Source organism: Pyxicephalus adspersus, chromosome 3 (genome assembly GCF_032062135.1).
Source record: "Pyxicephalus adspersus chromosome 3, UCB_Pads_2.0, whole genome shotgun sequence".
Taxonomy (NCBI): Eukaryota; Metazoa; Chordata; class Amphibia; order Anura; family Pyxicephalidae; genus Pyxicephalus; species Pyxicephalus adspersus.
The window spans coordinates 134222801-134238213 of NC_092860.1; the positions used below are offsets into that span (position 1 = coordinate 134222801).

Here is a 15413-nt window from a genome sequence, read left to right on the forward strand (position 1 = left end):
ATCCGAATTTATTTGCGGCGAATGGCGTTAAAAACGGCTATTTCCGGTTATTTCGGCTATATCGCGGTTGCCGTGCAGTACTTCTACTATGTATTCTTAGATAGAGTTTCTCCATCTAACAATACAGGGCACTAAAGGGGATGAATAGGGCCAAGCCCCCATTCATCCCTTGTAGTGCCCAGAGATCGTAGTAGAACTGCAGAGGTCATCTGCAGTTCAGTTTCAAAATGTGATGTCATGTGGGAAACTGAACTGCAGTCCTCTGCAGTTCCACTACAATGTCCAGGAATTACAGGTGATGAATGGGGACTCTATCTAAGAATACATAGTAAAAGCACAGCACAGCAACAGCGATTGCAGTTGCAGCGCTGTTCTATGTATTCTTAGATGAAGTTTCACTATCTAAGAATACAGAGCACTACAGGTGATAAATGGGGACAAGTCCCTACTCATCCCCTGTAGTGCCCAAAGATCGTAGTGGAATCTCGAAAGTCTACACACATGCAGCCGCCATTTCAGGAAAAATTGCGTTTCGTTGCCACGAATCGCGAGGAAATTCGGATTCGGAGAAAAAATAATTGTTCCTGAAATTCAGATCGAATTCCACTTTGTCAGCTTCGATTCGCTCATCTCTAATTACAATATCTGAGCAATGATAAAAATAATTCTTCAATGCTTGGACATGGTTTCCAGCCCACAGGTATCAAGTGTTTGTATCTGATTCAACTAGCCCTAATTAATTACAGACTAATGTAATTTTTCAACCTATCTTTTTACCTGTGACCATAATTATTATTTTTGACACAGCAGTCAGTTATTGCATATGTCAAATGCAGCTACCCCTATATGTAGGGAATTTACCACAATTGCCCCCTTTAAGCTTAAGTTTTCATAACTTACAGTACAGGTAGTCCCTGGGTTACATACGAGATAGGAACTGTAGGTTTGTTCTTAAGTTGAATTTGTATGTAGGTCGGGACAAAATACTTTATTTTAATTAATGCAATTAGCACAGATGTTTGTCTCAACATATTCTTAGTCAGTGTCAATTACTGTATAAAATCCTCACTGTTAGTAAATCACAAACAAAGCAAAAAAAAGTAAAAACTTTATGGAGCCTACACATTCATTAACTTCTGGAGCAAGCTGTGCTTTGATATCCAAAAAGAAACAACTGCAGAGTTTGTCTTGGTCATTAAAGTGTTACAAGTGTCATGCAAACCACCCCTTCTCCCTATCAAACCTCCGTCATACACACGAACGAGCAGGGAAGCCCTGTTCGTATCTAGGAGTCATCCGTATGTCGGATGTCCTCAACTTGGCGACTACCTGTATACACTACCTGGCCAAAAAAGGGCCCCAAGCCTTTGGGGGTAGTGATATGATCTATGGTTGCTTCAGTTGACCAGGTCTAAGTTTAGCACTGTGATGTGCACAAAAATGAGGTCAGCTGACTTCCTGAATATACTGAATGACCAGGTTTTCCTATCAATATATTAATTAATGGATTCCTTTTGATCATGGGCATAATCCAAGATGAGAATGTCAGGATTCATCAGGTTCAAATTGTGATAGAGCGGTTCAGGAAGGATGCGACATCATTTTTACTCATGGATTGGACACCATAGAGTCCAGACCTTAACCCTATTGCGAATCTTTGGGATGCGTTGAAGAGGCATTACAGAGAGGTCCAACTCTCCCATCATCATTATAAGATATTGGTAAAAAATAACGCAACTCTGGGCAGGAATAAATGTTGGGACATTCCATAAGCTTAATAAATGATACCAAGGTGAATACGTGTCAAAATCAAAGCTAAAATAGGTCCAACAAAAATCCTACAGTGCTTGACTTTTCATTTTGCCAAGTGTGATCCCACCTGCATAGATCTCCCCTTAGGTGGCTACCGGGGTCTTTTTTTAAATTTTAAAAAGTAAATCTTACATCATAGCCAATTTATAGCCTGAATATCAGCTTCTAGATATCATCCTATGCATACATCCTAAAATAGAACTAAACCTAACTATGACCTGCAAAGCCTCTTTTGAAAAAAAAACTCCTCCTCCTGGCAATTTGTTGGTGTGATTTTGATATACTGCATATGTCTTGCTTAGAAAAGATTTAAATACCCTTCTAAATGTGTTTTATTATTTTAAAAATAGTTACCCGTATACAACTTGGAATGATATGTTTATGAGGCTCACCATACATATATCAGTAATGGCACAGTATGCCTTAAAGAAGAATCCCAGTGTGGTCCTAAAAGGCTGGCTATGAAAGCTTTTTATGAGACAACTTAATAATAAAATGAAGCACTGAAAATATAACTATAAGAGAGTGCTAGCAAGTTTTATACAAGATTTGTTTTCACACACACTGGGCGGTCCTGCTTTTTAAAAAATAAAATATAAACATAATGAAATCTGCTTGGACACTGAAACACAATGTGGATTATAAAGCAACCAATGTTTTGGCAGAGGCAGAGCAGTACATTTTTCTAGGCTTTTTATTGATTCATTATAACATGATGCTGGTCATTTTCTTATGACCATTATATGGTGAGATAAACAGAATTATAAACTCGACAAAACTACAAGACCGGATGAAGGTAAACAGTTAAAGATGACAATTATCGTCCTTTTTCTTTTTTCGAATCTCGCAAAACGTGATCCACTAAACAAAAACCCTGTGCTCAATAAAAAAGTGAAAGTGCAAAAACACCCCAAAAAAAAATCACAAAAAAAAAAAAACGTGCACTGAGGTACTATTGTGATCCCTCCTCCAAAGAGGAAGGGACACCCAATTTCCCCAGACCCTCCGAAACGAGGCTCCAGACGAGGGCTGGGTACTAAGTCCATCCAGCCGAAACTGAAGTCAGACCGGGGCCTTTTCTCTATGGGACCGCCTAAACAGGTCCCAACAGATACTAAGCTGGGAGCTCTCCCGAAGAGACACCAACCAGCGGGTCAGTCCACTATCTGGGAGCTCTTTTCAGGGCACGCCCCACGCCTCTCTCCGATTGACCAAGCCAGAGGAATTAGCATAGGGCGGCCCCTTACAGAGCTACACCATCAAGTAGACCGTCCTTAACAGAGGTACTTGTGCACTTCATTCTTGCCAGGATTACAGTGCCGTTCCACCCTTATCACTAGAAGGATTAGGTACTATACTTGATTCTAGCCAAAAGGCTGAGAAGCGACAATTATCGTCCTACTGTGTCTGTCAAATATTTTACACATTTAAGTTGTACATTGTACATATGAATATTATATAGCACGTACTAGCCATGATGCAAAGTTTTATCATGGTGGGTAAAAGCAATAAAGGGAATTTATTGCTGGGTAATAAAGTTTTAAAGTAAAGACAACAGAGACTCCAGGGAGTCTCCAGAGAGATCCAGGGAACATGCGGGGTCCTCACAGGAAGGAATTTTTTCCCCTGTTGGAGCAAACTGAACCAGGGTTTTTTTGTGCCTTCCTCTGGATCAATTATGTCTTTAGGGTTTTTATCCAGCATATGCTTATTTCCCAGGTGGTTAAACTTGATGGACTTTTCTCTTTTTTCAACCTGACTAACTATGTAACAATGAATTTGTTTTTTTAGGTTTGTTCAATCAGACTGTTACTAGGTGATAAATAACCTTATAAAAAATACATTTACTGTTTCTACTTCCTATCTGTATTACACAATGGTTTCACTTCACTGTGCCTTCTCATATGTCTTTTAATCATTTTTTCCAACCAAGATTCACCTAATTTTTTCCAAGATTCCCACATTTTTCACATTGTATTCAGTTACTAAATGTATGCAGCAGTGACCAGTCCTTATCAAAGGAAGCTCCTGTACAAGGATAGAATAGTGCACAGATGTGAAAGAAATATCAGCGTATCAGGATTCAAGTAAGAATGTACATTTTGTGATTTGACAATCCTCCCTTATACAAGGGTTCAGCTTTAAAGTAAATCTACAATGAGAAAAACCTAGAGGTTGCCACTGTTGTTCCTCCAAAATAACTAGTTGCTTGGCTTTCTTCTAGAGATTTTCTTATCTTTTTTTTGGTTGGCTTTTAGTCTTCATGTTGTTCCTTTTTAATTCTGTATATCATGTATAAAGGTATGTATTGCATATGAGGTTGGGATGTTGTTTCCATATGGTAAAATTCAACCTCTCTATTAGTTCTGGTTGCCTTTTTGCACCAGAACAGAGGAGGAAGGAATCCACTGGGGACACCTGGCTAAGATTTTCCTTTCTGTTGTGTTTCAAAAAAAAAAAAAAAAGAGATAGAAAAGTTTGGTCTGTAAATTAATTTTAGATGTGAATGCCGCCTTCATAAGCATCAGTTCTAGTACAGCAGTCTGCAAGGTAAATAAATCTTTACAAGACAAATGTTTTTATTAAAATTGCTGCAGGACTGAAAACATTTTTTTTTTTGTTTACCATGGGAAAGTATTGATTAACCAGAAACCTTAACTAAGCCGATATGTGTAATAGTTGAGTCCAACTCTGTCTAGTACTACTATTGAATATTAGGTTGTACGTTTAATATTTTCTTGTAGCTTTCCAATTATCTATCTTTCCAAAAATTGCACAACCATATGCCTTGAAAAGCCCCTCTTTGCCAGTTATTTCTATTTTACTACAATTGGTAAAATTTTGGGCTGACATTGAGAACCTTTTCTAAAAACAATTGGGGAGTCAGTGAGGCCCGTAGCTTTAGAAAAGCCCAGGGGCTGCATGAGAGGGCACACAGCAGAGCCCAGGGGAAGGAAGGGTTAAGGAATGGTTTTGTGAGGAGAGGGGGAGTAAGAGGGGAATTAGTCAAGGACAAGAGAGGTGGGAGTTAAGAGTGTTTAGGAGGGGCTGTATCGGAAATGGGACGTCTCTTTTTAGGAAGGAAAAGCTTCCCGTCCACCCTCCCCTTTTTTGGGGTATGGTTGTTGGTACGTAGGGGTCTGTGTGAGGTGGTTGGGGTCTGAAAAGGCAAGGGTCTGATGGTGGTAAATAATAATGTGGTGGTAAGGGGGATTCTTGTAGGTAGGGTCCGCCTTTAAATTTGGGTATGGTCAGTGGCCCCTGAGGCGGTGCTGGGGGGCTAGGGGCTTGTTGCTAAATGGTGAAATGGAAGATGGTGGTGGTATGGGCCTTGCTGGATCAGACCTGCAACCTGGTTGGGTAATTTAATTTCAGGTAATTTCGGTTTAGGTTATAATAAGTAAAGTTAATGTTATGTGGTTAAACTGTGAATTAAGAAGGTTTGAATCATTAATGTTATTTATTGAGTTTTTTATGCATTTGGTGGTGACATGTTTAGTTACAAGTTATGTATTTAAGGTATATGCGTTATTTAAAGTTATTTATTTATGTTATGTGTTAACAAATGCACTGCTTGCCAGCCATTTTAAAAGCGATACATTGCCTTTCATGAAAATGTATTTTACATTGTAGGCCTGTAATTCTTAGGCATAACTCACAGAAATATGTCCAAACAAGGGTCTCGTAGACATCCTAAGTATAATAAAGTTTGAAACACAAAATCATGTCAAAATTATAAATTAAATTTATTAATAAATAAATAAAATATTTAAAAAAATCTGTTAAAACAAGAGTTCATAAATAAATCAAAAATACTAAAACCTGTAATATAACTGTACAGTAGCATATATAATATATATATATATATATTATGATTACTTTGTATTAGATTCAATACAGTTATTTTGTATTCAATCCAATACAAAATAATTTGAAATTCTCGCCACAAGGAAGAGGGCACGGCCCGAGGATGGGATTGGACGAGCCAGACACTGAAGGACACGGGCGGGACCAGGTAATGCTTTATTCATTATTTTTTTAGCTACCCTTAGTGTGGCTCGTGGTCACCGATATCAGCTGTTTTTTTTTTTTTACCCAGAGCCCAGGGTTACCACTCAGGAGGTTAAGGAAGTACCGGTAGATCATGGTGTAGGAATTGCTTGCAATTCTATAAATCCTAACCATAGTGATAAATGGAAAATACCACACTCCATCATCCAAAGGTAAGTGAAACAAATTTAATATTCTAAATTGTATGAATTTTTTGCCTTTAAAGATTGTTTTAAATAAGTATAAGGTTTAAGGGTCCACTAACATGCTCATTTAAAAAAAATATTTTGGCGTTGTTTTGATAGGTGGTTATTGGATGGAACTACCCCCAACAGCCCCCGTTTATTCCCTATGGGTAGCCACCATTGAGATGTTGCTTGCAGTGTCTGCACCTCCAGCCATGGTTGCTTGTGATTAGAAGGCAGTAACTGCAGCTATTCCAACCACCTATGTGAGCTAGCCATAAGTTTATAAATGTTATTTGTCCCCTTATTTATAAGAGCTATCACATATTTTGGCAAACATTTCTTTAAACATGTAATAAACCAGCACAAGGTTTTGGGCATGTTTGAGAAAAATGATAAAAAATTGTAAAAAGGGTAAAACACTGACAAACACCTACTAAAATCATAAAAATTGGATTCTGGTAGGCTGCTGTAATGTACTTTTTCACTGATTTTTTGGATACACTTATATATAAATAAATAATGAATAGAAGTATTGGAATAGGCTACACTAATATTTCTCTTATTACACATTGCCTGCCAAAGAGAATATAAAATAATTTGACATCTGTAAAGCACAAGAGAAAAGGCTGCGTTGCATAGAGGCTGCAGACCTATCTAAAAGCACACATGTATAAATTTCTGCATATGGTTGCAAGGGACAACCCAAACTAAGGTAAATTGTATGGAAGATCCGGCTTTAGCACAGTTGTTTACTTGATCACAGTGATAGTTTAATACGTCCACTGAAGTCTAATACTTCTCTGCACACTGATTCTGGGACAGTGACTCAGAAAGTATTGTAAACAATTACCAGGATTTTAGGAAAAAATAGCAATGGCAGACTGCATATTTCTCTTCATATAGATTTATTTTGTAAGAGTAAAGGGGCAACAAGTGGGTAAGAAATATAAAGTTAAATCTGTATACACTCCTACATTTTTTAAGGGCCAAATCTGGGTTTACATTTTTCCCACTGTTGGTAAAGTGGATATTGACTGAAGCTTCTTTTTTATCTGTCCTAAAATCCAAGTGTATATTTTTCTTCTTCTTACCCCTCATCTGTGGGCAATGGAAAGTTACTCATGCCTTCAAAGGCATGGGTGGTCATCGGAGGCCCCTTTCTTCAACTTCATTAGTGGTCAGTGGAGGTTTCCTCCTACCTTTGATGGCATCAGTGGTCAGTGGCCATCTTCCTATACCTTTAGTGGCATTTGGGGTGAGTGGAGGTTCCCCCTTACTTGGATGACAATGGTGATCAGTGGAGGTTCCCCCTTGCTTGGATGGCATTGGTGGTCAGTGGACGTTTTCCTCATTTCCTATAGATGGTTAGCAGTAGACAGAGAAGTAGTTTACACCTATCTACATTCTTCTCTGCGTCCTGTCCTGCACGCTATTTGGTGAGGTCACCCCAAAATTATGGAAATACCAGCCTCTCATTATTTTAAGAAATGTGAATCTGGGTGGTGGAATATGGGCATTCGTGATATGGCCTGAATCTGTGTAATGTCATGAATCTGTTGAAATCATAAACAGACTTACAGAATCTGTCTGATTTTGTTGCTAACTTGCTTTTTTTATGTCCCTCATAGTTGAAATGCAGAATGTGCATGTTTATTGTTTAAGCTGCCAAACAATTTTTAACTTCATCTAGTTTATCTAGAATGCTCCGATATACCACATCAAGGTTATGCTATTCCACCTAGTTTGTATATAGAAAAAATATTTTGGAAGTGGCTTTGAGATACCTGTGAAAAGTAGAACTTAATAATCCAAGCACAGGTCTCCTCTAAGAAGAGTATTTTTTTTTGTGTTTTTGTTTTAATGCCGTATCAGCTTGATTGATTTGCTTTACCCATAGGCCTTGCCAGAATAATGGAACAGTCGGCATTACCAATGATGTACTATAGAACCTAGTGTCCTAGTTGTACCGTGAATTCTATCTGGAATTATTACAAGATTATAAAAGTAAGAACACTGTGCACAACATTATCAATATTCAAGTGATCTGGATGGCCACGCAATTATTGTATATAATGAAACTATACTTGGATTGCCTTTGCCCAGCATTTTCCATGTCCTGTACAACTGCTGGATTCGCTGTCAATGCTGTTGTTCACTTTTGCCAAGTTTTTAGTAGTTCCTTATGTGTTACTGAGGGATTGTCATTTCAGCAGGTGTCCAGCAGCAGAGATAAATTTTATTTGAGATGCTAAAAGAAACATGGAACTTGGCAACACTTCCACAGTTTACCTTATGCAAAGCCAAGATTTTTATAACGTTCTTCCTTTTTTTTTCCTTTTAAACTGTGCATTTAGAAATAAATCTGTACTGCAGGCTAACAGCTAAATACAAAGATGAAATACGTACAAGGGAGCTTTGTAAAAGGTCAACAGACGTATTTCTGTCTTTGCAGTCCTGAAATTCATACAGGTTTTCTCTACAGTACAGCCCTGTCTGGATGGGCAAATACTGTATATACTCAAATATAAACTAATCCAATTATAACACTTATGGACATTAGGTCTCCATATTTAAATAATAAATTCTACCACCTACCAAATGAAAAAACACACTCTATAAAAAACCCAAATAGGGCTTATGATTGCTCACAAGGGATAGCAATCTGTAAAAGCAGGGAGTTTCTATTATGCAAGTCACAGTAAAACATAGAAAAAAACTTTTCTAATAGACTATTTTTAAAATCAATTTTTACACAAGACAGGACCCTGCCCAGAAGAGCTTATGATCTAAGAGATTTCCTGCGGGCTTACACTGTACTTATTGTAGTTCACTGTACAGTAAAGCTGACTGCATCAACTGAATAAACTAAAATCTAACTGATGTTGGAATATTAGATGGATTGTATGGTCATTGTCCAGGATTTTGCATGGAATTGCAGAGGCTTTGTATATGTACTGCCCACCAAGCTTTCATACAATGGAGTAAGTTCTCCTCTATCATCTCAGTTGGTAGTAAAAATTTTGATATGCTATGTGAATTGGGAGACTGTGCTGGACCACTATCCATGTGAATATGCCAATGTGCTGTGATTGCATTCTTGACGGCAAAATCCATAGATGTTTGCAAGCTGGTTATGGTGTCATCTGTATTGATATCAACTCAGTGTTTCCAATTTAAAAGATTAATATGGGAACATCTGAATAAGGTTATGAGCAATGGTGGCCATTCTGTGACAGCATCTGATTACTTTAAAGTGAACATATATCCTAAACTCAACTACCTTTAACCTCCACTAAAGGCATTATGTAAACATTTCCTACAAAACATATTTATCTATATTGAATATATTGTATCTCATTTACACTGTGATGTATTGCTGATATGTATATATCTATGTGTATTTATTGTGTATTACCTTATCTAATATTATATCATGGTATTCTATGTACTAGTTACTGCTACTTTCTCTACCTCCCCTGAGGAAGCTTATAGGCAAAACCCGTCAGGACCAGAGACTTTTTGTTTTCCTTTACAATTGGATAATTTCATTTCTGATATTTAGATTAGCATTACTCTGTCTAGTGCCTTTTCTTGGCCTCCAATTGTTTTAAAGAATTTGCTGTTCAACATTTTTGTAAAATGTATTTGATTTGAGTGCCTTAAAAGCCCCCTCTCTCGATTTCTTTTATCACTTGATTTTAAAGGGAACAGGTTAATTAACCTATTACAGATGACTGGTGGATCATTAAGAAATATGTTTCTTCCAGAATATGCATTTTACAGAAGTTAGTGGGTCATTTTTTGTGAAATTTTGAAGACTTAAAGGCTTGTGTGCAATCGTTGAGATTAAAATGCTAAAACTCACTACTGTACCTGTGATTTCAACTTTTTTCAAAATGAATAGAATACATTTTTGGACTTCCAATGTGAAATATCTGAATGTTCTGAGGATTTGGATGCATGAATAGTGTGGATTGCTAAAGTGGCTTTAAAGCGGACCTAAACTCAAAATGTTTACTTTACATAAAAAGGGTGGACAACCCTTTTATTTAAAAAGTAAAGTCATTTTTTTAAAATGAAACACCCTTTTTATCTTTAAAAAAAGAAGGGTGCAGCACCTCCCCTTTCTGTCTTGATCACTGCAGAGCCAGGCCGAAGACAGATACGGGGACAATGCAGGACCCGATGGAAGAAACCTACCGATGAATAGACTGATCTGCAGAATTAAAGGTAAGTGTAATTTTTTTATTTTTGGGTTTAGTTTTAAGTTCTGTACACACTATAGAGATTCCTCACCTGAATTAACTGTTTGTGATCACTACCAGTAAAAATCTGTATTGTGTACCGGTGGCCTCTGATGTTGTGGAGGAGGGGTACCTTACATTCATCCTCCCTCTGTCTTCATCCATAAAACAGAATGGGCAGGTTGGAAAGGTCCTGGGCAGCCAGTCTGTAATAATGTTCTGCAACAGTATTTGATAGTGTGTATTACAAAGCTTGTTCATAATTGACATAAATGTATACAGTTAGGTAGGAAAAATTAAAAAGTAGTGTTTAGGATGTAATTCCTTTTTTTTCATTTATCAAAATATTTACATCTAGCCATGAGTAATATACACAGAAATACTAATTTTTAATTAGCTCCTATTTTATTCTATATTTAGTGTCGCCATGAGTGCAGCTAGCTCAGTGCCATTCTATTTATAATACGATTGTCATCTTTTCTCGGATAAAAGATGACAGTCTAATGCAGCGGTCGCCACCCGCAAGAAAATTTTGGTGGTCAGAAGAAAGACCCAGCTGGAGGGAAGCACCGGCCAGATTTGAGGACCACGTCCCCGGTACAGTTCCCAGGTCACGAAAGTGGGCCGGTCTATCCCTTTATAAATTAAAGTAGATCTGAACTCAAAAAGTGAAGATCTGCTATCTTCTAGGGATTATCCAGAAATTGTAATTGTGTTCAAGTAGTACCTTAAAAATCTATACTGTTACAGATGTATATTTGGAGTGTGAGATCTAAGACGTTGCTGCTCCAGACTAAGACTTGGGGATGTCACTACTGTGACCCATATTGTTCTTTTTGGTGTACCTGAAAACCTGCATACAAAAATTTAGCCTCCTGCTTCCTTTATACTGTTTTTTTCTCTTCGATTGCTTTTTATTTTTTTAGTATCATTTACCAGACCAGCAGTCATGGAGGGGTAGCTCACGAGGAAGCAAAGCCTTGTCATTAGAATCTGCACCTATAGACAAAATGAAGAACATTTCATGGTACATCAGTAATGGGCAAACGATCGGGTGCAGGGGGACCACAGGCAATACTGGTGACTTGTCATTTGTCCTTCACTCAGGTCCAGTTCACATAAAGTTTATTTGTATGTATGGCCAAGGCAAAATGTGCCATTGGTAAGATCTCTCACAACAGAACTAATTTCCTGTAAATTGTAAGTGTTGTCAGTGGCCACCTATAATGGCGGATCTCTGCTCTGCAAGGGGCCACAAAAACACATATGAATCTAATAAATATGAGTATATATTTCATTTGACTTTCCAATCATTTTCCCCTCTTATAAGAATGAATCTGTTTACAGTGGACGCAAGATGTTCTCACAGCTGTGCTGAGTGAACGGTTGTTGAGGCAGATGTTTGAAATTACAGAAAGCCTCGGACTCTGTCGCTGGGGACATCACTCAGACTGATAAGCAATTTCCTTACAATCCTCAGGAAAAAGTGGCTTAGTTTCTGACCTTGACTGACAAGTTCGTGTACATTTCCATACTAAAATTCATAAGTAAAAATGTACAAAAATTTAGACTTAGCGACTGCTTGTTTTGGCAGAAGTAACGCTCGTCAGTATTACAGATGACATAGGGATGATCTACAGTACATAAGATACTTATGTACTTATGTTACTTTTAGGAGGCAATCAGGTTATGATACTTATGTTACTTTTAGGAGGCAATCAGGTTTTTTGTTGGAGCAAGATATGTGACTGCTTGCCATAAACACGAGTCACACATACTTTCATTGGCCCCATAAAGGGGAGAATAAAGAGAATAAAGACCAATTATGGAACACAGCAACCTATTAGAGCTATTGTGTCTTATAAAATATTAGCCAAATCCTTTTTTGTTTAGGGCACCAAGGGTCAGATTTTTATTGCTGTCTGTATTTCCATTGGATAGATTAAAGGAAACATTGATGGGATAACAAAAATTTCAGTTTCAGAATGATTCACTCCGTCAGTCCCCTTGCACTATGACACTTGGTTAAGATGAACTTAGAAGCTAATTTGTGTGAATCTTGTCCTCAAATCTGGAAGAACTTTGCTGGTTCAGAAAATAGTTTTTAATAGTTACAAGAATAAACAGTTATTCTTTTGCCTTCCTCTGAATGTGAGTCTAGGTTTCCATTTTTGTGGGGTAACCAGGGTAGTTGTGTCTTTTTTATAAATAACTATAGCCACAACCTTGATCAGTCACTCCACTGCTACCTATAAAGCACTGTAGGCAAACAAAAGCAACCTCAACTAGTTAATTTGAAAGGAAACCTTTTATAAATTTAACATTTAGATTAAATCTGTGAACTTTCTAATACTTATATTTTCTGAAAAGCTCTGACAGTTCATGGGATTTATGTTACAGGTTGGCTCTGATTTTTGTTGGACCTATGAAAGTAAGAGTCATCTTGGTTAAGTCACTCTGTCAGTTGGTTACATATTTCATTTGTAGTCAATCCCACCCTCCTCCCATCTCTCCAGGATATACTAGATGATGTGGAGTATAGATGATCACATTACTGTACATGATTGCTGGAATTGGCTGTATAAACATTAATAGGATGTTGGTAAAATATTCAGAAAGGTTAAGAGTCAATGGAAGAGCAAGAACAGCAGAATAAGACAATTTAGTCCTGCACTCAAGGAATTTGGAAGAAAACCAAATGTAAACAAATAGTAGATGATAAGGAATAACAAATCTGCCCTGTGTAAATATGTTCTCTTACCAGTGTAAATTTGAAGTAACAGATATAGTTTACCATCATAGTTATTTTTTTAATGTTGCTGAATTTATTACCAACCTTCTATCAAAGATTCTGTGCAAAACCAATTATTTTGCCCCCCATGCCCAAGTAAAAAGATTTCTTTACAGTATATATTATTGCCATCTAGATAGAATTCAGCTGCCTCCAGGTCTCCAAGACAGTGAGAATGATCCCAGCACCCACAGAAAATATTGAATACAAATTCTCCGAAATAAGAACTTGCAACACATTTATGTTGGTATACTGAGCAGTAGTACAGAAATGGATTTGCCTATGGTATCTATCGGACAATTTTAGAAATGTATTTAGTTTTTTCAGGAATAAAAGTTAAATCATAGTTAGGGCAGCATGTTCTAAAGCTGTGATTTGTAGCATTTTTTTAAAGCCAGCAGGTCTGTGGTGTTCTTTCTTTTTTATTTTTATAAGAGAATTACCTTCTATATAATATTTTTCACCTGAAATACCCTATTTGTATTTGGACTTTTGAATGTCTGTAATTAACTCACAAAGTTAGCTTTTATAAAAAGTGCATTTTCCCACTATATTTAGGCTTTAACTACTTGTGTTTTTTTGTTTATTTTGTTGTAGATATGTTTGTAAAGATCTCATGGACCATTCCGGCAATTTTAGTGATACTATGTTCAGGGACTTTGTAATTAACTTAAATGTAGAAGCTTAACAATAGCATTTTCCAGACTATAATATAACTTCCATTCATAGAAAAATGAAATGTTTTAAAAGAAAAAAAAACACTTGACGTCACTGTCATACTTGTACAGGTCTCTCGGACTCCTATAGCATATTTGCTGACAATGTTCATGGACTTTGCAATTAACTCTAAACATTGGGCCTGATTTATTAAAGCTCTCCAAGACTGCAGAGGATACACTTTCATCAGTAAAGCTGATAAATCCAGCAAACATGGAATGGATCTGGTCCACGGTTCAAAACATTTGGCATTAAATAGCAAATGACTTTGAAGAAATCCATTGCAGGTTTGCAGGATCACCCATATTTACTGATGAAAGTGTATCCTCTCCAGCCTTGGAGAGCTTTATTACATCAGGCCCATTGTGCTTGTATGTTTGCAGTTTTTACAAGTAACTTACTAAGTTATGCCTATTTTTACCAAGCAGGATTGGCCACCCAGTATTTTTTCTGTATGAATAACAGCTTCAAAAAATGATGGTAAAATCCAAATTTGTCATGGTATCTTTTCACCCACTTTGGGTATGCTTTGGGTACCAAAGATCTTTCCACTTGGTGCAAATTACTAGGCCACCAGAAACCAGTAGGAGAATTTCACAAAGAATGCCACCACAGTGCTTTGAAGCTGGGCTCTTACAACACCAGAGAAAACGGAGGATAAAAATGATCTGTGATATCACACAACCAATAACATCTAATAGCTTGGAAACTGCAAAAAAAGGAAAAAAGCATTTATAATGTGAAGAAAATGTGAGGAGCATTATGGAGGATGAAAGGCAGGAAAAAGGGAGAGAAGTTAAATATGGAGTTCACCTTAAAGGTAAACTACACTTTCCTGAAAAGGACCTATACAATTGTTTTCTAAACCACTTTGGATATTTATTATTTTATTCTTATTCCTATTATTTTGTTTCTTATTGAACTCCGATTCCATTTTATTATTCAGGCAAATGAATCTATCTACAGAGCAGAAACAGGCATCCAGAGTCTCCAAAAATCCTTCTATATATTTGACCTAGGGGGGAGATTTTATTTCCCATAGCTATGTTTTACTTTAACTCTCAAACAGTTCACACACTGTGAGAACAACATGATCTCAAGTAATGCAGTGTTTTGGATATCAGCCATACAGCCAGAGGTATAGAACGGCTATCCCATGCCAGAAGGATTCAACATTACACTCCCCTGACTATAAACAATGATTTGCAGCATACATAAAAAACATTGTGTGTGAAAATATTACAGAATATATGGTAATTTCCTGACACATGAACACTAGTTTGCTAGAATCTTTAATTTAATATCTAAAGATCCAAGTTGGCTCTGCAATTTTAGAACTACACTCTTGTTTTGCAATGCTAAGGGCATTGCTTTGATGTTTTCAGCTATGTTTCCCCTTTATGTTTTGCCTTCAACAGTAACCACAGAACAGAGTATTATAAACTGTCCAATGACTTATCTTTTAGCTAGTGTGTCTTCATGGCATGGCCAGACTATGTAGCTACCTACGTAAATATTTTATATGACATTACCAATAAGGTGTAGTCGAACATTAGCACTCATCTTGGTATTTTGGAATAATGGGTCCTAGAACAGCTGGCCACTGGGAAT

The 15413-nt window shown here is 37.0% G+C and overlaps 1 protein-coding gene across 2 annotated transcripts in view; it reads right to left on the minus strand.

Annotated features, from left to right (window-relative positions):
• Window positions 1-15413, minus strand: part of C1QTNF7 (C1q and TNF related 7) — a 44803-nt gene that overhangs the window by 11598 nt on the left and 17792 nt on the right. Inside the window, exon 2 of one of the 2 annotated variants that reach the window (XM_072406422.1) lies at window positions 10347-10513. The exons of the other annotated variant lie outside the window; for it this stretch is intronic. The gene's annotated coding sequence lies outside the window, so the exon portion shown is untranslated. The remainder of the gene's footprint in view (window positions 1-10346; window positions 10514-15413) is intronic. 2 annotated transcript variants of the gene reach the window in all.